At 36.4% G+C, this 23,597-nt stretch overlaps 1 pseudogene; it reads left to right on the top strand.

Annotated features, from left to right (window-relative positions):
- The first annotated feature begins 7,376 nt into the window (after nt 1-7,376).
- Nucleotides 7,377-9,225, top strand: LOC134370872 (T-complex protein 1 subunit zeta-like; annotated as a pseudogene).
- The last annotated feature ends 14,372 nt before the right edge of the window (nt 9,226-23,597 follow it).

Raw genomic sequence — 23,597 nt, forward strand, 5'->3', positions numbered from 1 at the left:
TCAGGGAAATATGAGGGGGACTGAAATGGTTATGAATTCCTTCAATTCCTGAATGAGAGGGTGAGGAGAGAGAAAGCGGGGCACAGAGAGAGAGAGAGAGAGAGACAGAGACAGAGACAGAGACAGAGATTCCTAAGATTACAAAAATAAAAGAGAAGAAAAATACAGAGTCTGACATTATACAGAGCTCAAAGCAAAATAAGATTGTCATGTTGGTTTATTCACAACATGAATTTATCCTTTTTTCCCAGAAATAAAGGAAAGTAGAGAGGAGCCTGTGCTTTCAAAAGCAGTGAGAAACATCCATATCAGGTAGAGCTCTCCAGAGAAGAAGAATGTATATATTAAGGAATTAGCACACATGATTGTGGGGGCTTGAAAATCCAAAATCTGTAGGGCGGGCCTAGAAATGCAGGAAGGAGTTGCTGCTGCAGTTTTGAGGCAGAGGATTTCCTCACCAGGAAATCACAGTTTTTGTTCTTAACCTCCTTTTAACTGATCATATGAGGCCCTCCTACATTACTGAGTGTAATTTATTTACTTAATGCCAACTAATTATAGTAGTTAACCAAATCTATAGAATACCTTCATAGCAACACCTGGATTAGTGTTTCCTTAAACAACCTGGTTCAATGGTCTAGCCACATTGACAAGTAAAACCAACCATCACAGTATCCAAGTAGCCTCATGTTTTACGATACCCCAGTCCAGAATTTGTAAACAAATCCTGTAAGATTTAATGGCATGATACTATCTCTTCCAATTATTACGTATTTCTATGGTTCTGTGCTGCACTATAATTTCTATTGACAGAGGAAAATATGTTAAACTTTAAATTCTCGTCTAAGATCAGGTGCTGAAAGGGCCGGGTTCCCTCTTAGGTGCTAGGGAAGGATCTATTCTAGGCCGCTCTTTCAAATGCTTCTGCTAGTTCCTTAGCTTGCAGCAGCTTAACCCAATCTTTACATAGTGTTCTTTATGTTTGTGTTCTGTGTTCAATTTTTCTCTTTTCATAAGGACATCAGTCATATTGATTACGTACCTATCCTACTCCCGTATGACCTCATTTTAACTTAATCAATTTTGTCTGCAATGACCCTATTTCCAAACAAGGTCAGATTTTGAGGTACTGGAGGTTAGGACTTCAACATATGAATTTTTGAGTGACACGTGAACCCATTACACGGGATTTGGAACCAATTTGTAAAACATTGTTTTCCATCTCTTCTTGAGCACTGTGCTGTACATTAACCCAACATATGCAATCTTTTTTCTCTACGCTGCTCTCTGCCCAGGACACTGATTTAGGCTCCTGTGTGCTCTGGTTTCCAGTAGGTTTTGGTGAATGGGGAACTCTGGAAGGAAACTGAAAGAGGATGAAAAGCAAAAGGATGACAATTGAGGTGAGGGTATTTCTTTCCCTGGCTACCTTTTCTGGTTGTTACCTTGAGCTTGTTGCCACCAGCAACCAAATAACACCACTCCTCTGTGAGATCTTCTCAACATGACCTTCTCTGGGTTCCCAGTAACTGCTCCATTTCCTCCTCTCTTCCAGCCAAGGGCAGTAGCATCTTCCACCTCTGGGTACCTGCCCTTTCCCTTTGTGTCCCCTACCAAACATCTACACCTTTGCAATTAGTCCCTTTTGAAGACAAACTCTCCTAATGTAACCATACTTTGTCTTTACTGTTGGTACCATCACTGATAGCTATACTATTCATAATGGATAAATAAATATGAACTGTAACAAAATAATGCACTATCTAGATTTTTTTTTTTTTTAATCCTCCATTGATGGAAATTTATGTTAATTCCCTTTCTGAGTCACTCTATTTGGTAACATGTTGTTTGGTGACTTCTTGGTGGTGTAAATTTAGGTTCTCTGGATTAATTTGTCCATTGATAATTATAAAATGGCTTCTTGACCTTTACTTTGTCTGGTTTAAATTGAAGCATTCCAGCTGTCTATTGACTAGCATTTGCATGGTATCATTTTTTAACCTATGACTTTGTGATCATGGTATCTCCCCTGCCAGGTAAGTATTTTAACCTATGACTTTAATATTAAATGGGTTTCTTGTAGACAGCCAATGGTTGGATCTTTCTTTCTTTTCCTTTTTTTTTTCCCCTCTTGTCCCACATTTATTAAGATATAATTTACACATAAAAATATTCACCATTTCTTTAAGTGTGCAGTTTGATAAGTTTTGGTAAATTCATACACACAGAAGTGTAATCACCAACACAACCAAGATACAGAATGTTTTTATCATTCCAGAAGGATCTTTCTTTCTTTTTTAAGTCTAATCTGGCAATGTTTGCCTTTAAATGTATTGTAATTATCAGTATGATTGAGTTTAAACCTGCCCTCTCATATTTATCATCTATTTGTTTTATCTGTAATCAGATACTTGTTCATCTTTTTCTGTCTTCTTTTGATTAATTCAGTGTTTTTATAATTCAGTTTTTCTGCATTCCTGCCATATTAGTCATGTCTTTTGTCCCATATTTTTTAAAGGTACACAAATTGAAATAATGTTATCAGCTGAAAGATAACTGTAAGTAAAGAATAGTATTTGCCATAAGTATTGCTTGGTCAGTATTGGGATATCCTTACATTAAAAAGTGACATTCAATCTCTATATCACACAGTACAGTATAATTAAGTTGGGATAGATTATAAATGTAAATGTAAAAGGTAAAAAGATAATGCTTCTGTATTAAAACATATGAGAATACCTTCATGATTTTTGAGGGAGGCAAAGAATTCTATAACTCTTCAACAAAAAGAACTCACCACTAAAAATTTTTAAAATGATAAATTAGACTTGATTAACATTAAGAACTATTGTTCATCAAGTGATAATATTAAGAAAGTGGAAAAGCAAGCCACAGACTGGTAAACAATATTTTAAGGTAAGTAAAAATCTCAGTTAAATACTAATACCCTCAACCAGAATGGATACAATTAACAAAAGTCTGACAACATCCAATGTTAGTTAGAATATTGAAGATACAGAATTTCTTACATTGCCATGGTAATGTAAACTGGCATAAACATTTTTGAAACCATTTTGGCAGTATTTTCTAAAATTAAGCATATTTATACCCTATGAACCACAAATTTCACTTCAGGCAAGGTGGTTGAGTACTTATGTATACTAAAAGACATACAAAAATGTTCATAGCAGCATTATGTTTAAAATCCAAAAACTAGAAACAAATCAAAATATTCATCAACAGGTCAATATGTTGGGATAAATTCATACAATGGAATATGATACAGCAATACAAAAGACAAATCCTAACTATTCATACAACAGGAATAAATCATGAAGTATAATGTTGAGCAATAAACCATGTATTAAAGGTTATAGGCATAGCTAATCTATGGTGCTAGAAATGAGAACAGTGGTCACCTTTGGAGTGGGATGGACTCCAGAGAGTCATGACAGAGCCTCTGGAATACTTGAACTGATTTATATATTCTCCTGGGAGATGAATATACAACTGTATACAGAGGTAAAATTCCATCAAGATGTAGACTCAAAGTTTGGGTCCTTTATTTTTGTTACTTATAGCTCAATTTTAAAAAATTTAGAAACACACACACACAAAATGCACATTATGATTTGCAGAAGTTTCTTTAGAGGTGTAGCTACCAAATAAATTGGGGAATGATTGTTCTATGATTCGTTCAGGGCTTTACCAACTATTATGAGTATTTACCACAGTACTACCATAATATTCATGCTCCCAATATAACACACTTGGATCAGTGTTTGTGATTGCAATCCTGGTGATTTTTCATCAGGTGTGAGAATCCCATTTCTTCATGGTATATTATACTATGTGTCTGTTGTAGTCTATTGTGAAAATGGAATGTAGTTACACCTTAAATATCTACTTTATTATCATTTTTAATTTCTCTTTTATGTTATAACTTGTGTATCATATTCATGGGTTATTTATTTTTTTTTAAATTGTGCATAGATATACATTTTATATTAGGAGAGTAAAGAGGGCTTTCTTAATGTTTTCTACAAAAAGAAATGAAGGGTGGAATGTGGTTGGGAGCACAATGCGTAGCCACTGGGCATAGCAGCGATTGCAATAACAACCACAGTGAACAAGGAATTACAGACAGTCCTGCAGGAACATAAATACATACATACATACATACATACATACATACATACATACATATCCATCACAGACAATCTAAATATTCACAGATTGTGACGAATACTTTGGAACAGGTAAACAAGATCAACTGGTCAGTAACTAAGAGAGGCCACTTTAGGCAAGATAATCGATGAAGCCCTCTCTAAACACATGACATTTGCGATAAGACATAAAGCTTGAGAATGAGTACACCATGCAAGGGGCTGAGAGAAGAGCAAATTCTATAGCCACAAGGGGAGGAAAAACTTGGTATTTTCCAGTAACAGTAAGAAGGCAACACAATGGCCAGACGTTTAGGGGCAGTTTGGCTCATGTTCCAACAGTGCAGCCACTGCTTTAGCAGCAGCCCCTTGGACTGAACAAACTGCCCTGTCAGGCTGCTCCGGTGTCTGACACCATGACTTCCCAATTACTAGCTCTTCCAGTTACATGCCCACATCCCCAGGGTCTCTCTTCCATTTAACCTCCAGTTGAACCTGATCATTAGTCCTCCTAGGAGGTTATCTTTGCTCCCGTAAGGAATATCTTCCACATCTGTGTGGACTTACTGGATCCTTCTGCCATTTCCAAAAGAATAGTACCAGGAATTAATATAATTTTTCCCATCTGGTTGTGGGTTATCATACTAGGAAAATCACTGTTTTGAAAAAGTGTTACCTGTTGTACAACAGAGCTAGGAATAAATTGCACGTCATCACTGTGGCACAAACTCAGGAACAGGCTTTACTAGAGAAATAAGCCCAAGTCCAGGATCAAGAAATGAAGAGAAATCATGGTTTCCTCATCTTCCCTCTAACCCACTGAGAGGCTAGCGAAGGCCAGAGAGATCTATTCTGGGGAGTGATCCCTCCCCCCATCCACTCTCCTTTTTTTAATATTTAACTCTCTTTTTAATGAAGGAACAAATAAATAGCTATGGGCTGGATGGTGTAGATTTTGGGTCCAGTTGTTTATCCAAATTGCTTTTGAATTCCGTGTGCTTAACACCTAGATCCCTAGGGGCCAACGGGATGTCATAACTCTTCCTAAATGTCAGGGCAAAATATCCACTGATCTCTTAAGAGTCTGATTTTGGATGTGGCCCCTTCTGTAGGTAGAGAGAGAAAGTTTCCTCCCCTCTCCCACTCTCATCCTCTGCCTTCTCTCACCTGGTTTGTCTCCTAACAACACAGAAGGAACTTCCAGGGTCAACTGTGAACAGTCTCCTTGTTGCATCATGAAGAGGACTTCAGATAGAGAAAGACACATTGAGGTTTACTCTAAAACTTGTTAACATTTCATATAATCTTATATCAAGAGATTTTTTTTTCCAGAACAGTGCATATAATGACATATATAAAATTTTCAAAACACAGAAAACTTTCACAAACAAATTATATTTTAATAATATTGGAGATGCACAAATTATGCTGACTTCAAGATAATAAGAAATAGGAACAGTAAAGAAGTATAAACAGACCTTTACTGTATCTATGATTCATTACTAAAAAATAAAGAAATGAAGTAAACCTGATACATTTTTGACATTTGTTTAACTGTGTTGGTGGGTCTTGGTTAAATCATTCTAAGAATGAGTATTTCAGTATGATAGAAATACATCTATATAATAAGAAAATCGAAATGATGTAAGTTCAAAAGGTCCTAAGTGGCATCCAAAAATTCAAATATATTTTAATCACACATGTACCAGCTTTATTCATATTCAATAGCTTCCTCAGATGAATTAAATATGTCAGAAAATGCTGGAGAAATATGCAACCCACAAATTTTAAGCCATTTAATCTTTGGTAAGCATTTATGCCCAAGCAACCAATGTCCATTTCAGTGTATTTCTGCTTCACCTTACTATGTGATAAAATTCCTGCCACACAAATAAAACATATACAAAGATTCAGAAGGAAATCCTTAGGAATTTAGAGGAATGGTTGGAGGTAGGGATAATTAAATAGGAGTGTAAATTCATTCTCTAAGCTGAATGTTATTTGGCAAAACTATGAAAGAAATATGACAAAAATGTGTGTATGGGATTTGAAAGATTTGTTTTTAGTGTAAATATATGACTTTGAAAAACATATTCCCATGTATTTCTTGTGCCATATGGCTTGGATTGAATGTCCCCTCAAAACTTAATTCCCACTGTAACTATTTGGAAAATACAAGTCAGAATCCTTGGCTGCATCCCTGTGGTATTAGGTCTGCTGGCTCGCAGATTGTCAGAGCTATAGAAGCTTGGGAGCCTCCACCCCAATTTCAAAAGATGTACAGAAAAGCTAGGGTCCCAGGGAGAGATCTGTCACAGGGGTGGAGTCACTGCATAGAGACTTCAGTACAGCAATGATGAGACAAAACGTGGGGTTGGAGTTGCAGCAGAGAACCCCCATCAGTGACATGTCTAGTGGAGCCACAAGAGCGGGACCTCCTTGGAGATTCCAGACTTGTATATCTACCATTATGTACCACCAGCCTGCGAGAGCTGAAGCATTGCCAGAGAACAGGAAAGCCATTAAAGAGGAGCTGTGCGAGGACTAGGGGACCCAACCTCCACATCAGTGTGCAGAGGACATCGAACATGGATGGAGTCGAGGTACATGATTTGCCAGGCTTGAGACTTAATGCTTGCCCTTCTGTGTTTCAGACTTGTTTAAGACCTGTTACCCCTTTCTTTTGGCCTTTTCCTCCCTTTTCAAATGGAAATATATACCCTATATTTGCCCCACCATTGTATCTTCCAAGTACATAATTTTTGATTTCACAGATGGGACCTTGAGACTTTGGACTTTTGAGTTAAAGTGAGTTAAGACTTTGGGCATGAGATTAATGTATTTACATGTGTAAAGGACACGAGTTTTGGGGGCCAGGGCAGAATTCCTTGGATTGAATGTCACCCCCAAACTTAATTCTCGCTGGAACTATTAAGGGTGGGAAATCCTATTATGGTAATTGAAAGGTGGGGACTTGAAGAGGTAATTAAGTTGATGGCTTAGTGGAAGCAGCATGGCTCTGTGGTATTCAAAAGGAGAGCACATGAGGAGCTCTCTCTATATATATTCTCTAACATTCTCACCGTGTGACACCCTGCCTTGCTGTAAAGTCACCTCTCCAGATGTGTTCCCTGTACTGTGGACTTCCCAACCTCTGAAACTATAAGCAATAAATTTGTTTTCTTACAAATTACCCAGTTCCACAGAGATATGGACAGAGAAACGCTTATAGATGTGGCCAGAGCATCCCTTCATACTAAAGTTCATGCTGAACTTGCAGATGTCTTAACAGAGGCTGTGGCGGATTCCACTTTGTCCAATAAAAAACAGAATGAACCTATTGACCTCTTCGTGATTGAGATCATGGAGATGAAACATAAATCCGAAACTGATACAAGCTTAATCAGAGGGCCTGTTTTAGACCATGGGGCACAGCCTCCTGATATGAAGAAAAGAGTAGAAGATGCTTACATCCTTACCTGCAGTGTGTCACTGGAATGTAATAAAAGAGAAGTGAATTCTGGCTTTTCATACAAGAGTGCAAATAGAGAAAAACTGATAACAACTGAAAGAAAATTCATTGAAAAAGAAAGTCTGTGGTGATTCAGATAAAGTATTTTTTGTTACTAATCAAAAGGGAATTGAGCCATTTTCCTTAGATGCTCTTGCAAAGGAAGGCATAATAGCCCTACACAGAGCTAAATGGAGAAACATGGAGAGGCTGACTCTCACTTGTGGTGGGGTAGCTGTGAAATCTGTGAGGACTCAAATCCTGATTGTCTGGGACATGTAGGACTTGTCTATGAGTGTACATTGGGAGAAGAGAAGTTCACCTTTATTGAGAAATGTAACAATTCTTACTCTGTCACATTATTGGTCAAAGAACAGAATAAGTACACTCTCACTCAAACAAGAGATGGTTTGAGGGCTGTCAAAAATGCTATTGATGATGGTTTTGTGGTTCCAGGAGCAGGTGCAGTAGAAATGGCAATGGGAGAAGCCCTGATTACACATAAGCCCAGTGTGAAAAGAAGGTCCAACTAGGAGTCCAAGCATTTGCTCATGCGTTGCTCATTATTCCCAAGGTTCTTGCTTAGAAGCCTTGTTTTATATACCATGGTTTTTTTATCCAGTCATCCATCAGTGGACATTGAGGTTTGCTCCATATCTTGGCTATTGTAAACAGAGCTGTGATGAACATGAGAGTGCAGGTGTCCCTTTGACACGATGATTTCCACTCCTCTGGGTATACACCCAGAAGTGGGATTGCTGGATCATATGGAAGATTTATCTGTAATTGTTTGAGAAAACGCAATAATGTTTTCTATAGTGGTTGTACTAATTTACAGTCCCACCAACAGCACAGGAGCGTTCCCGTCTCTCCACACTCTCACCAGTATTTGTTATTCACCATCCATTTTATTATATATACACCATGGAATACTACTGTTCCATAAAAAAGAATGAAATTCTCCCATTTGCTACAACATGGATGAGTCTGGAGAAACTTACATTGAGTGAAATAAACAAAGCACAGAGAGATAAATACTGCATGTACTCAGTCATAAGTGGGAGCTAAGAGAAAGAAGCAAGGAAAGAAAGACCACAGTGGTGTGTTGGAGTTGGAGAGGGAGAGAGCATACCTTGGAGTACGAAGTGAAGGGGGCGGGGGGAGATTAGGGATAATTGGTTGGGGCACAATTGCAGTTTGTGGTAATGGGCATGCTGCCAGTATGGATCTGACCTTCTCTTCCTGAGCATGAGGGGTGATAATCAGCTTTGTATCTCATGGATATTCATAACTAATTAAAAAAAAAAAGTCTGGTTTTGACCTTCAGGAAACATTAGTTAAAATTCAAGCAGAACATTTAGAATCAGATCAACTTGTGGGTGTGGACTTGACCACAGGTGAGCCAATGGTAGCAGCAGAAGTAGGCATATGGGATAACTATTGTGTAAAGAAACACAGTAGTAGGCTTCTTCACTCCTGCACTGTGATTGCCACCAACATTCTCCTGATGAGATCATGTGAGCCAGAAAGTCCTCTCTAAAAGGCTGACTTGTAGTTTCTCTTGTATCATATAAATTTTGAAAACTCTGCAGAGAGATACTGAGGAATATAGCTGTGAGATTTTTGTCCAAGCTTCAAATGATTTTCAAAGGAATTTTCTTTTCACTTATGAAAAAAGGAGAGAACACCAGCACCTATTCAAGTTCTAAAGTTCTGAAAATATAATTACAGTAGTTTTAAAATTGTACTGAAGTGTATACACTAAAAGCAGGCTCTTTTTGCCAGTAAACAGGACATTTTGCTTTAGCTGCAAGGACATAAAATTACATGTTAGATAAGCATATGCTATCTATCTTGTTATTAAATATTCCTTGGGGGGAAACAAAACAAAACAAAACAAAACAAAAATCAACATATTACCCAGTTCCGGGTTTCTTGTTATAAGCAACAGAAATGGACTAATCCAGCAGGTAAAAATTTGTGTCTACAGATTTAACTCAGTGGATCCCCTTTCATTTAAATAAAGGAAAAATATATCAGTCAGTGTAATAACAATGCCCAGCTTGGCCATGAGTTACCTTAAATGTTATACAGTATATATCATTATACTGAACTTCATTGTATTGGATCTCATTATAATGCTATTCTAGAATAGCATCATATAGTTAATTTGTTTATATGTGGTACATTTGCTTATTCAAGAATTAAAACAAGGGCCGGCCCCATGGCTCACTCAGGAGAGTGCGGCCCTGGTAGCGCTGAGGCTGCAGGTTCGGATCCTGCATAGGGATGGCCAGTGTGCTCACTGGCTGAGCGTGCTGTGGATGACACCAAGGCAAGGGTTGCAATCCCCTTACCAGTCAGAAAAAAAAAAAAAAGAATTAAAACAACAAACATTTCTTGAGTGCCTACTATGTGCTGAACACCAATGTAGGGGCTGGGGATAAAACAGTGAACAAAACAAATCAAAACAGACAAAACCCTGTCCTCACAGAAATTGTAGCCTATTGAGAAGACATATACAATAAAATATAATAAATGAATAAAATATATAGTATGCTAGAAGGTAATAAGTGCTAATGAGTAAAATAAATCTAAAAGTGGACATGGGGTTTGTAAGGGTTCAATTTGAAGGATGATCGAGGACAGCATTAGTTACACAATGACTTGTTTCTTAAAATGAAAGTATAAATGCTTTAATGTTCAATTATTTAATAAGGAAAGCATGGTAATTATCTAAATTATAAAAATCCTCTCATATGTCAAAGGGATTAATTTCTCTTACAGGGAGTCAGAATATACTTGATTTTGTAAGAATTAAATCTAGAGTACAAGGATTATCGTTCATAGGATATAGGTAAATGAGCATAAATACAAGCCATTATTTGGGCCATTTATTATGTAATACATCATTCAATCTGCGTATAATTAATTAGAAAATATTCTAACATGAAATTTTTATTACAATCGAAATAGTACATCCTCTTTGGCATATAACTTTGTAGACCAAAATAGTAAATAGACCAAATTAAAAATACAAAATACAATACATTTTATTTTAAGAAATTAAAGGTAGCTTCAACATTTGAACCTAAAAAGTATGAGGGCAAAAAGGCAATCTCTCTCCCTTTATAAACAAGATAGACTTTGGCTTCTAAAAAGATGGATAACCAGCAGTGATGACGCCTATACCCAAATCTGTTACTGGAAGTAGATTGAAGAATCCTAAAAGTTTAAAACACAAAGTAATAAAATAATTATAACCTTGAGAAATCCTTGGAAAGAATGACTTTGTTGGGTCCCAGGACTGGAAACACTGGCGGTCTAGAGCAGAAAAGAGTGAGATACCATGGGTACAGGTATGAGGCAATACTTTCTAACTGCTTCTTTTTCAGTTTCCAACATTTGTTTTGCAGATTATTCTGTATTCTCTTACTGTGGTGGGGAGGAAAGAAATTGAAAAAGCAAGGTATATATATGAAAACAAAGTCAGCTTCAGTCCAGAAATTGAGGGTAAATTCATTATAGCATCGGAGCTTGGTTGGAGTAGAGAACAGCTAACAAGAGGCAAAGGTGGATGGGCCAGCCCAGGAGAGTTTCTCTCACCACTATGTATTAGATGATTTTGAAAACAAAAGAGGCAGCTCTTAGAAAAGATCTAGAGTGGATTGATAGGAAATCCTCTGATGGACAAAGTCTCCTGAGAGGGGTTGGGAGTTGAGGTGTCAATATATGGAAAGCACTGGAATCTAGACCAGAAGATAGTTACCCTGAGGACTTTCTACTCCTTTCCTCATAATCTCATCCAGAGGAACATACATTGAAAAACAATGTTCTAGATCACCTCAGGAATATTTTCAGATAGACACACAGATATCAGACTGCACATAAATAAAAACTGAAATATAATTGCTCTAGAAAAAAGCAAAGGACATCAAGATGAAATGCAGAGATACAAAGATTGATATAAAGAATAAAATATAGGTGATGGGGAAGATATAGGTAGAAGTGTGAATATTCATATAATAGCAATCCCAGAGAGAAAAATAAAGGTAACCGAATAATAACAGTATTTCAGAGAATTAAAAAATATAATGAATTAAAGTGGTTTATAAATAGTTAAGTAGTATGTGAAAGAAAAATTGCACAAATCTAGGTATATTATGGCAAAATTTAAGAACATTAATGACAAACAACATCTGAAAAGCATCCAAGGAGAACAGATTATGTACAACAGAACAAAAGCCAGATGGATATCCAACAATGTAGCAGTAACGCTGGATGCAGCAAGTCAAATAACATATTCAAAAACTGATGAAAGAACTTCATAGTTAGAATATTACCTTTTAAGCACAAGGGTGAATTAAAGATGGACACTGACATTCAAGTCATCAGAAGAAGATCCACACAAAATCTACTTTGTCTGATACAAGGGTATTTGTGGGAGTACACCAGTGTGAAAATGATATTTTGTATGTTATGGAATCTCCATTGTTCATTCTGTGGAGATGATATGATTTTTCTCCTTAAATTTATGTGTGATAAATTATGTAAATAGATTTCTAAAACCGGACTGCACTTGTAGTTTTGGAATATGATCCACTGATTCCAGGAGGGAACATTGAAATATATTAAATAAGGCTGTATAAACAATAGCACAAAGTGCAAAAGAATAGAACAACAGTGGGAAAACATTCATGACAGTTCAAAACAAAACTCAAATGACAGCATCCTGGTGGAATTGGTACAAGAGGACAAAGGGAGGCGAATAACAACTAAGGAATGTGTGCTTTCTAATCAATAAGTGAAATAGCAAAAATAATAATAATAAATTAAAGTTCAACTTTCAAACAAGCAGTAAATAAATCTAATATGTCACAAAGAAAACCTCAATGTATTTTGAAATAGAACAGGCTACAAACTTTATTTATCGTTATAAAATGGCATCAGACATTAGTAATAAAACAGAGCAAACACACAAACACACACACACATAGGCACCTCCCATTTTTAGGAGAAATATAAGCCAAAATACTTCTAAGCAACCATTTAGATAAGGAATTCTAAAGGAATTATATACTTCTTAGAGCTATTATTAAACATCAAAATTTTGAGACCATTTATTCGATGTAAATAAATCAAGAAATCTGAAAATAAATGAGCACTTTCAGGTAAACTCCAACACATTTAGTTATATAGCCACTTTCTCCAAACTCTCCTCAAAGAAAAAGCAGTAAAGAAAATAAAACATAAACTGGTGAATACAATGTGCATAGGAGAGGAGGCAGCAGAAGGCAAGAGTTTTGGAAACTGGAAAGAAGATAGATGAATTATTTGGCAGAGCAGAAGAAGCTTATTCTGTGTGCCTATGCATGTGTGTGCACGCACACGCATGTGTGCAAAACTCCGGGAATCCTGAAAGGCTCAGAGATTAAAGGTACCGTGTATGACTGAAGGCAGGATGCTCTTGGGGCTGCCAACAGATGACTTGTTGAAAATCTATCTATGGAGCAGGTAGATATTGGAATCTCTAGTCCAACACTGAACAGTCAGAAAGCTACATCTCTGTTGCAGAAACTCAGAAGGCTGAAAGAGAAATTGGATCTGATATTGTGTGAACTCAGAGATAACAGACAAAACTAAATGTGCTTTAGACAGTAAACTGAAAGCAAAGAGATTGATTAAAATTCTGAAGTTCTGTTCTTACTAAATCTTCAAAAGGCTGACAGCCAAGGTTATCCAATTTAGGTACGATTCAAGAAGTTTACTTTCTGGGGATGCTAAAAACCCTCCCTAGAAAAGGGTTTCCGAAAGTGCACAGGCCCTAATCCCTGGAACCTGTGAATATGTTATATTACATAGCAAAGGGACTTTACAGATGAAATTAATGTTGTGGACCTTGGAAAAGGGAGATTACTCTGGTTTATGCTGATGGACCTAATCAAATCATATGAGTTCTTAAAAGCAGAGAAAGTTCTCTGGTAGGAGCAGAAAAGATAAGGCAGATGGTGAATCAGAGAGATTTTTAAAACTTTAAATTGTTAAATTTTAAATTAAATTAAGCCATGTAATTGGAAGTGACCCAATGAAAGCCAGATAACAGAACTATCATTTTATGGTGAGACACACTGTTCAACAAGCGGCATGTGACATACAGAGCTTTGAGTTGATTAATTAATGTTTCTCTCTTGATTATTAATGGGTAACCAATCAAAATAAAATATTTTAAGATATTTTCTTAATAGCAGTTGAAGACTAAAACTAACAAATGCAAAATAAATAGCTCACAGATACCAAAGAAATTTTTAATATAGAGGTGAAGAAAACTACATGTAATATCTCTATAATTATGTGAGATGGTATTTCATCTCACAAGATGAAGATAGGAAATAGAAATATTCAGATAAAAATAAAGATCTTATAAACTGAAAATATTATAGTAGATATAAATAATAAGTGAATAAAATATTAAAGAATAACAGAAGAAATATGAGAAATTAAGAAAAATAAGCACAAGATCAAAAAACGGAGACATAAATTATCAAAGAAATCAAATACACATTTTAAGCAATTAGAAAATTATTTTCTAGATAGAAAGGGTTCACTACAAGCATCACACAATCAGTGATAACTGACAAACAGAACTTGTTGAAATTTTAAAATGGTGGACATAAGAAGTTTCAAAAATCCTGCATGTTTGGAAGATGAAAATAGGACCATTGTTGTAGGGAAAATTCTGAGATGACTCCCATGATCTCCACTTCTTGGTGTTATACCCATGAATAGGTTACATTATATGGCAAACATGATGAATGTCACTCCTTTGATTAGGTTATACTAGATCAATAGACCTAAGGGATTTTCCAGATGTAATTAAGGTCCCAAATAAATTCACTTTAAGTTAATCAATAGGGGGATTATCGGTAGTGGGCCTGCCTTAATCATTTAGAATCACGCACCAAATGGATGTTGACCTTTCCTGAGTTCAAGGACTCTCTTCCCTACTGGCCTAAAACAGCAAGCTGCCCTGACTGTCACAGCCTTGAGGAAATAACCTTCTACTATGAACCTGAACGGGTTTACAGGTAGATTTTTCTTCAGCCAGGTTTCCCATTGAGAGTGCAGACAGCTTGACCCCTTGATTGCATATCTGTGAGACCCTGCGTACAGGACCGGCTAGGCCCTGACTGGATACCTGACCCCGGAAAACAGAAGTAATAAATGTAATTTGCTTGAAGTCAAATTTGTGGTAATACACAGCTTAAAAAACTAATACAATCATGAGTCAGAATAGCATTGGGCATCTCAGCACCGACACTTTAAGCTACAAGAAATGAGTTAAAAAGTTTTCAATTTTCATATATGTATAAGCATTTCAAGATTTCGTGGGTAGCAACTGGAGGCTATTGTGGGAAATAGAAATCTTAAGGTATCTTTAAACAGTGGAATGGTTTTTGGTCAAACTACACAGAGGTGCGTGATCGAATGAAAACTTTATTCATACCATAGATAAATCTCCATGATGTCATCTAAATATTTAGGGAAATGAGGCTACAGATAATAAGTTGACACATCACTGGCAGCTATGATGTTAGGACCACCCATCAGTGGGACACAGATGCTATGAAGATAATTTCAATAACAATACTAAACTTGGTGAAAGAGATAAATGTTTTATTTTATTTATTTATTTTTATTATGAATATTCATGAGATACAAAGCTAATTGTCACCCCTTGTGCCCTTAATGAGAGGGCCAGATTCACACTGGGAGCATACCCAGCACCAAAAATAACTTTTGTACCACACGTAACTATCCCCCAACCTCCCTCTCCCTCTTCTTTCCCCCTGCTACTCCCCTTTGTAGCCCTAGAAGTGTTCCCTCCCTCTGTAAGACCACCACACTACTGTGGCCTTTCATTCCTTCCTTCTTTCTCTCTTAGCTCACACATATGAGTGAGCACATGCGGTATTCGTCCCTCTGTGCTTTGCTTATTTCACTCAACGTAAGTTTCTCCAGGCTCATCTATGTTGCTGCAAATGGAGTATTTCATTCTTTTTTGTGGCAGAGTAGAATTCCATGGTGTATATATACCACAGTTTCCTTATTCAGTCATCCATCGGTGGATATTTAGGTTGGTTACATGTTTCGCTATTGTAAACAAAGCTGCAAAAAACATGGGAGTGCTGGTATCCCTTTGACATGATGATTTCCATTCCTCTGGGTATATAACCAGAAGTGGGATTGCTGGATCTTATGGCAGTTCTATCTGTAGTTGTTTGAGAAACCTCTATACTGTTTTCCATACTGGCTGCACTAATTTACAGTCCCACCAACAGTGCAGGAACCTTCCTTTCTCTCCATACCATTGCCAGCAATTGTTATTCACCGTCTTTTTTATCTAATCAAAAGATAAATGTTTCAGAATGAAACTTTCAACCCTAAATCAGGTCTCAGAAGTTACCAACACTGATTGAACCCTAGGGAAGGTCACTCACGTCTCTGAGAGTGACTACTGTGGAAAATTCTACTGCTCTCTTCCTATATCTCCTCTCTTTCCATGAATGTGGAAGGGTTAAACTTTATTGTTCCCAGTACCCATAATTAGGGAGTGCTTAATTCTAACCAGTGAACTGTGAACAGAAATGACCCATGTCAGATCTGAGATGAAGCATTTAATGGACACCATGAGATCCACTCACTTGCTCTTTCCCTGTTGTGTTAACTGAGGAAGCCACGTGCTGCAGAATGTGTAACTACAGGATAGTGGACCTTCATCAACCTGGAAAAGTGAGTCATTATATAGAAAACTTTGGATCTGGAATGTTGCTGGAGGCTTCAGGAATTTCAATGAGCAAAGAACATAAAATAAACAAAGAAAAAAAAAAAACTTTTGTTGTGTTAAACTGTTGGAATTCTGAACTTGTTCATACGACGATAATTCTAGCCTATGTTGCCTATATAATGAGGAATGCTATGACATTATAGAGAGTTTAGAGTGCTCTTCTCCAGATGAGTGGAGGATTGCTTTAAAAGTGGAATTGGTGTGTACCTGATGGAGTATAATAGTGTGGAAAGGCTGTGGATTCAGGACAGTGGAGGGATGATTAGTGCAGGTTTTGAAAGACAGCTGCAGACCCACAAGTTCTCATTCCATTAGGTCAGATTGTGGTCTGTTTGGGGCATGAAAACAATAACAGAAGGTGAATGGACTGAATAAGAACTGGGGTAGGCAGGATAATGTTCTCCCAAAGGCAGGCATGTCCTAGTCTCCCAGAAATTCTGAATATGTTAGGTTACTTTAAGGGATTAAGTTTGCAGAAGGAATTAGATTGCTAGTCTGTTGACTTCAAAATAGGGAATCTATCCTGAATTATCTAGGTGGGACCTATATCATCACAGGATCCTTAAAATAGCTGGCTGCTAGGAATGAATGAAGGAGGGGGTGGGGAGAAAGGAGGGAAGAAGGAAGGAATGCAGGGAAAAAAGGAAGAAAGACCACAACAATATGTTGAACTTTCAGAAGGAGAGAACAAACCTAAGGATACTAGAGATGGAGGGGAGGGAGGGAGGGGTTTGGGAAGTGATAGGTTGGGCAAAGGGCATAAAGAAATATCACGAATTGTAGAATGAATATGCTAATAATAAATATTTTTTTTTAAAAAGAAAAAAGTAAAAAAAAAATTTTCAAACTATAAAATTCAAAAAATAAAAGAGAAACAGATAGGCAGGAGAGAAAGTAAGAGGAATGTGATGTGAACCAGCTCCACCTGACATTGCTGGCTTTCAGTGGTGAAGGAGACTGTGACCCCAGGAATGCAGGTGACTTCTCGAAGCTGCAAAAGAATATGGATGCAATTGCAGAGCGGCTAGAGGGGTGCACAGAGCGGCTGACACCCTGATTTTAGCCCAGTGAATCCACATTGGGCTTCTAACCTACAGAACTGTGAAATAATACATTTGTGTGTTTTTTAAGCCACTAAATTTGTCATATTTATGACAGCAACAATAGGAAAAAATGCAGGCAGTTATGCAGGCTGACAGAGGCAACAGTGGTAGCTACTGGACAGAGGCATCTAGGAGCTAAGGGGGTCGTCCACCGCCCCCTGCCAAAGCCCCTGGCCTTCTGTTACCGGCTCTAGCTGAGAGCCAGCAAGAAAACAGACATCTCAGTCTTACAACCACAGAGAACTGCAATTGGCCAAAAACCTGAATAGGCTTGGAAGCTGATTCATTCCCAGAACTTCCAGGGAGCTATGAAGCTTAGCCAGTAATTTGGCTTCAGTCTTATAAAATCTGATGTAGAGGACCAGCTGAGCCCTCTCGGATTTCTGACTTACAGAACTATAAAGCAATATGTATTTTTTTTTTTTTTAATTGGCCACCGAGTTTGTTGTAAATTATTATGGCAGCAACAGAAAATTAATACATATTAATACATATATAGACTGAGTTCTTTTATATTTCATCACTCTCCCTCTTCTGTCCTCCAAATATAGTCAAAAAAGTATGTTATTTTAATAAAAATTCAGTATGTACATAATTATGCCAATGTAAACATTATTCCATTAAGTCTAAATAGGATTTTTTCAATTTCCATACAGATTTTTCTTGAGTTATTACTTGCTTTGTTTATTCTTTTGCATACGTTTCCATATAAATATTAATTGATTTCTCATGCTCTCTTATTTCCTCTGTAGTATTGCCTACCTATTGTATCAACTTTTCCCCATTTCCCCACGGCCTCTTCACCTGGTGCCCTCACAGTCTTGCCCCAAGCTAAATTGGTTGTTTTCTTTCTTTTTTTTTTTTTGAGTTGGAAAGGGGAAAGATTTATTTATTTTTTATATACAGCTATTTAAAATTTTTTTTTATGTTAAAGCATAATTGGTTATACATGTTTTGGGGTTAAACATTGACTACCATCACCAGTGTACAACATATGTTGATAATGAATATGCTAAAGTGAATGTTTTCTAGGATTCCTATGCAGCTGTATGTGGGCACTTCTGCTGTGTTGGAGACACTGTTTCCTGAGGATATTAGGTCTTCTTCCTTCTTGGGGAAGCTTTCTTTATACTAGAACATGTCTTCTTAAAAAAGATTTTGGAAATAGTTATTTTCACTCCTTTTTTCCCAGCATTATCTTTGTTTGTCATCTTTGATAAGTAATTTGCTGGGAATGGAATTCTGTCTTAAATATCATTTTCTGTAAGAGCTGTGAAGGTTTTATTCAGTCTTTATCATACAGCGATGCTGGAAAGTTCAGTTTCAATTTCAATCTCAAATTTAAATGACTCATATTTAAAGAGCTTTTTTTGCCCTCAACACTGTTAGAATTGTCTGTAGTATGTGGAAACGTGAAAACGAGCCTAGATGTAGATATTACACAAATGGAAATGGCACACTCTTCTAGTTTTATGGATGGAATTTATTTTCACATCTTGAGATGTGTTGATGTTGTTTTGGTTTGTGTTCATTTCTCCTGCTGCTTTTATTATTTCTATTTTCTTTTGCTTATATTTATAGTTTTTGTGTTATGTTTTCCTTTTCCATGCTGAGTACTTTCTGACTACTTCCTGTGTGTCCAGATCCTTGGTAGTGTATTCATGTTTTAAATTCTTTATAGAATACCTAGCTCCCATTTACCTTATATTCAACCATTTCCCCCCTTACTTTCCTCCAGCCTCAGAGACCTCGTTGCTCCTCTTCAAACATGGTCCACATACTCACCCTCACATCGTTAGCCCTACCTATTCCCTCTGCCTGGAATTCTCTCCCTTGACATACCCACATGTGAATTCCCTCACTTCATTAAAATCATTGCTTGAATGTCATATTCTCCGTGTGCCCTCCCTTGGTCATTCTGATAATATTATAACTGCTTCCCCTTTCCCCAGTACTCCTGAAGCTTCTTAAACTATTCCACTTTTTTTCTTTGTTCATAGAACTTATTACTAGATAATTTCTGTGTCCGTATGTCTGTTTCTTGTTGTTCTTCCCAAACTAGGATGTAAATACCATAAGAGAAGTGATATTTCTCACTCGTAATTACTGACATATCCCAATCACCAAGAACAGTTACTGGGCCATGATGCATGCTTCATAAATATTTAATGAATGAATGAATGAATGCATAAATTAGAGGTGATGCACTAACAATATTTAATGGGAGATCTTTATATAAGGGTGTGACTTGTCACTTTGTTGATTTCATGCAATGCTGACAGGGCAAGGGGACACCCAAGTGTCAGTAGATGAAATCTCTCCATTGTCTTCTAGGTTTGCTAGAGAAGGATCCTCAGACTTCCCACTAGGGTTGAGAAAAGAAAAGTGGTATCATGACAGAAGCTGGTTTTCGAAGGTGGCTATTTCTAAATGTCCAGTCAGTTCTTTAATATCAACCAGCATCTTCCTTGATACCTATTAATCTCTCCACTCTTTTTCTATACAGGCCTTTAACCAGGAGGGTGTCACTGGTGTTTGTGATACAGATCCTCCATTTATGTGCTGAGTATTTCATGCTCACATATGACCCTGGCTCTTCAGCATTTTAGCCTTTCTGGACATGGGTGACAATAATTGCCCTGCTTTCCTGGTCTGACCTCTGCACACACTATACGCACCGTAGAGCTGTCTGCTATGTTAATTGCTACTTGCCTATTTTCTGCCTTTGCATTTCCAGACCCCTGTCTTGTCTTTTTGTCTGAATAAATCTCTAGACCTTTTACACATACTTATTTTCATTCATGAAGTCTTAGTGAGGAGAAGAAATATACCTGGGACTTCAATGCACCTGCCTAAATTAAATCTGGCTATTATTGTATTTTTGTTAATTATTACTGTATTTTTAGTATTTACTGTATTTTCTTATTTATTGTATTATTGTATTTTCATTAATTATTATTTTTTTAATCTCTAAGAAGTCTAGTGTATCCAAAAACTAGCTATCACTGTTATTATCCCATTTCTGATTTACAGTATTTTAACTGTACAGTTTCACAGTATCTTTTACTTGCAGAGGATTCTTTTTTCAACTTCTTCAAAACTCATGTGTTGTTCTATCCAGTTTTATTAAACTAGATAAAGTGCTTTGAATAAGTAATAGTAAAATTTTTAAGAGCAGGTATCCATCTAAAACACCTGAAATAAAATGTGCCTGATTTAAAAAATAAACAAACACAAAAAATCACATTCAATTATACCTTTTTAGATAAAATTACAAAATTAAGTGAATGCTAATAGATTTATTTTATTCATTTTAATGTACTGTTGGGTATTCTCTATTTTTACTACATAAAAACTTAAATTGGGGTATAGATTATTTCGAAAGGAGGTATAAAATAGAAGAAACTAGGGCTATAAAGATAGTCTAATGATTCTGTTTATGATATAACTAAACTTCTCTGAGGAAGCTAGAAAATGTGTTTACTTAGGGATATTATATCAAAGTAAATTCTCTCTCCCAAAGGGAAACAAAGTTTCAAAATGACTTAGACAAATTTTTGTAATATGTACTGCTTCTGATCCCTAAAACTGTCCGTTCATATGCACACAGAAATAATAATATAACAGCATCAACCTATAATTATAATCACTCTTACTTTACAATAATTTGATATTCTGAGATGTGAGGTCCTCATTATTGAGTGTTCTCTGGTTTCATTATCACAAGCTTTGGTTTGTTTATGATTGTAATCCCTTAGTTTTAACAGCAATGGTTTTATTTTAGGAACAGTGATTTTGGTAGAATTTAACAAAAAATAAAATAGTTAAAAGTATGTTAAAATAGATTCTATTTATTTTACCTGAATAAATGCAACCCCCTTTTTACTTGGTGATATGACTATTCGGAAACCAGCTGCTCTGTCTTCAGTTCCTCTTGACTTGCTGTCATGATTTATGTGTATGCTAACACTAATTCATGTCCCAAAATGACAACTTGAAAGCTTGCAAATGTTGCCCAGGTGGTTAATTATCAGAGAAGTTATTGAAATACATGAACTTAAGTATTCAGTGGGTGGTACTAGTAGGTCAAATACTATTTATCACACCTGATAAAAATGATTACATTTCTAACACTATCAAATGAATTACACATAAAGTAAAAACAGATTGAAGACGATATTTCTCTGCCCTCGTATTTTACTATCTGCTGTGTTGGTTGTCATTTGATGGGTCTCCTGTACTGTCCCTTTCATTCTGGAGATGGGATTTGCATTGTGAAAGTTTTCAACACATTTCTCTAATTTTTTCATGATTGTCAAACATTTATCAACCTTGAGGTGAATGTGTTAGGGAGATATTGGGATAGAATGATAAAGTGAAAAATTATTCTCAAGAGTTGATAATTTCACTTCTATTTTGGGCCATAGCTATGTGAACAAGAGGGAAATGATTCACAAGAGGGAAATGTGTATGTGTCTTCACGAGAGAACATGATATCAGGTGTGAGGAGATAGTCCACGCTTAAGATTCAGATATTTAATAAATCAGGAAATTGTTTCATGACTAGAAATTCTCAGAAATTATTTGTCCCTTCTGTTCTTTTATAGACCATAAAGATCCATTCTAGCAGTGATAATCTTAATTTCATTCAAGTGCAAAAACTAACCAATTTACAATTTGGTGGTTGTGGACTAACTGTGACAAAACATTATTTTCTTTGAACCAGGGGGAAACCATTTTCTTCTGGTGGCTGAAATGTGATTGGAGCAGTATCCTAGGGCATGGTCCTCATAATCTAATCACCTCTTCAAGGTCTCACCCTTCAATGAGCACAATAGGATTTCCCACCCTTTGAACACTGTCACAGTGAGGATTAAATTTATAATACATGGACTTTGAGGGACACAATTCAATCTACAGCATTCCTGCCAAATTTCCCTGTTCATAACTCTTTAGTCCCACTTTCATCTTAGCTGATTGAAGAGTGATATCGTCCTGCTGGTGTTAAAGTAAGCTGCCATGCTCTGGGCCATGTGGCAAGGGACCACAGGTGACCTCCAGAAGCTGAGACCATCTGCTGACTGAGAGAGAACAAGAAATGGGGACCTAACTACTGAAGGCAGAGGGAACTGAATTCTGCCAAAAATAATGTGAGCCTGAAAGAGGACCTCAAGCTCTAGAAAGATGACCCAGTTGACATGTTAATTTTTACCTTGTGAGATCCTGAATGGAGATCTAGCTAAAATGTGCTAGACACCTGATGCATAGAAACTGTGAGATAATAAATGTATGGTTTTTAAAGCTACTAAATGTGGTAATTTGTTACTCAGCAGTAGAGAACTACCCCTGCCTGAGTGGGCAGTCTTACTAGTTGACTGGAAAATGTGTTAGGTGTCTGAAGAAGAGTTTTTCACAATGTTTTTATTCTTTTAGTGCCAAGAGAGTCTGAGACTAGGCTGTCTTCTCAGATTCAAAGTTGAGAAATAAATGCATAATTATAGAAGAAAAGGTTAAAGGAAACATTGTATTTTAAAGTCAGCCATCATAAATGTATGTTAGCATGATATATATCACAGAAAAAATATTTTTGCAGATTTTAATACAATTTGTAAAGGCTCATTGACCAAAATATTTTAACTGGATGCTGCAATTAAAATAATTTACAGGCTTTGCTTGATTTAAAGCCACACTAATGCAAGGTCATTAATTCTTGTAATTATGCTCAATGACATTTTTTACTGAAAAAGAGAATACATAGAGTACATGACTGTATGCAATTTTTATTTAAATTACTATAAAAAACATTTTGCCAATGAAATACTGATGCTTTATATTACTTATATAAAGAACAAGGTAACAAAAATAATTTGCAATATGCCATAAATCAAGAAGTTATAAATTGAAAATGTACTTTATAAATTTTGTTTTTATGTTGCCTTTTTATACATGATGCTAGGAGCCGATACTGACTT

The sequence above is a fragment of the Cynocephalus volans genome, chromosome 2 (genome assembly GCF_027409185.1).
Source record: "Cynocephalus volans isolate mCynVol1 chromosome 2, mCynVol1.pri, whole genome shotgun sequence".
NCBI classification, from domain to species: domain Eukaryota; kingdom Metazoa; phylum Chordata; class Mammalia; order Dermoptera; family Cynocephalidae; genus Cynocephalus; species Cynocephalus volans.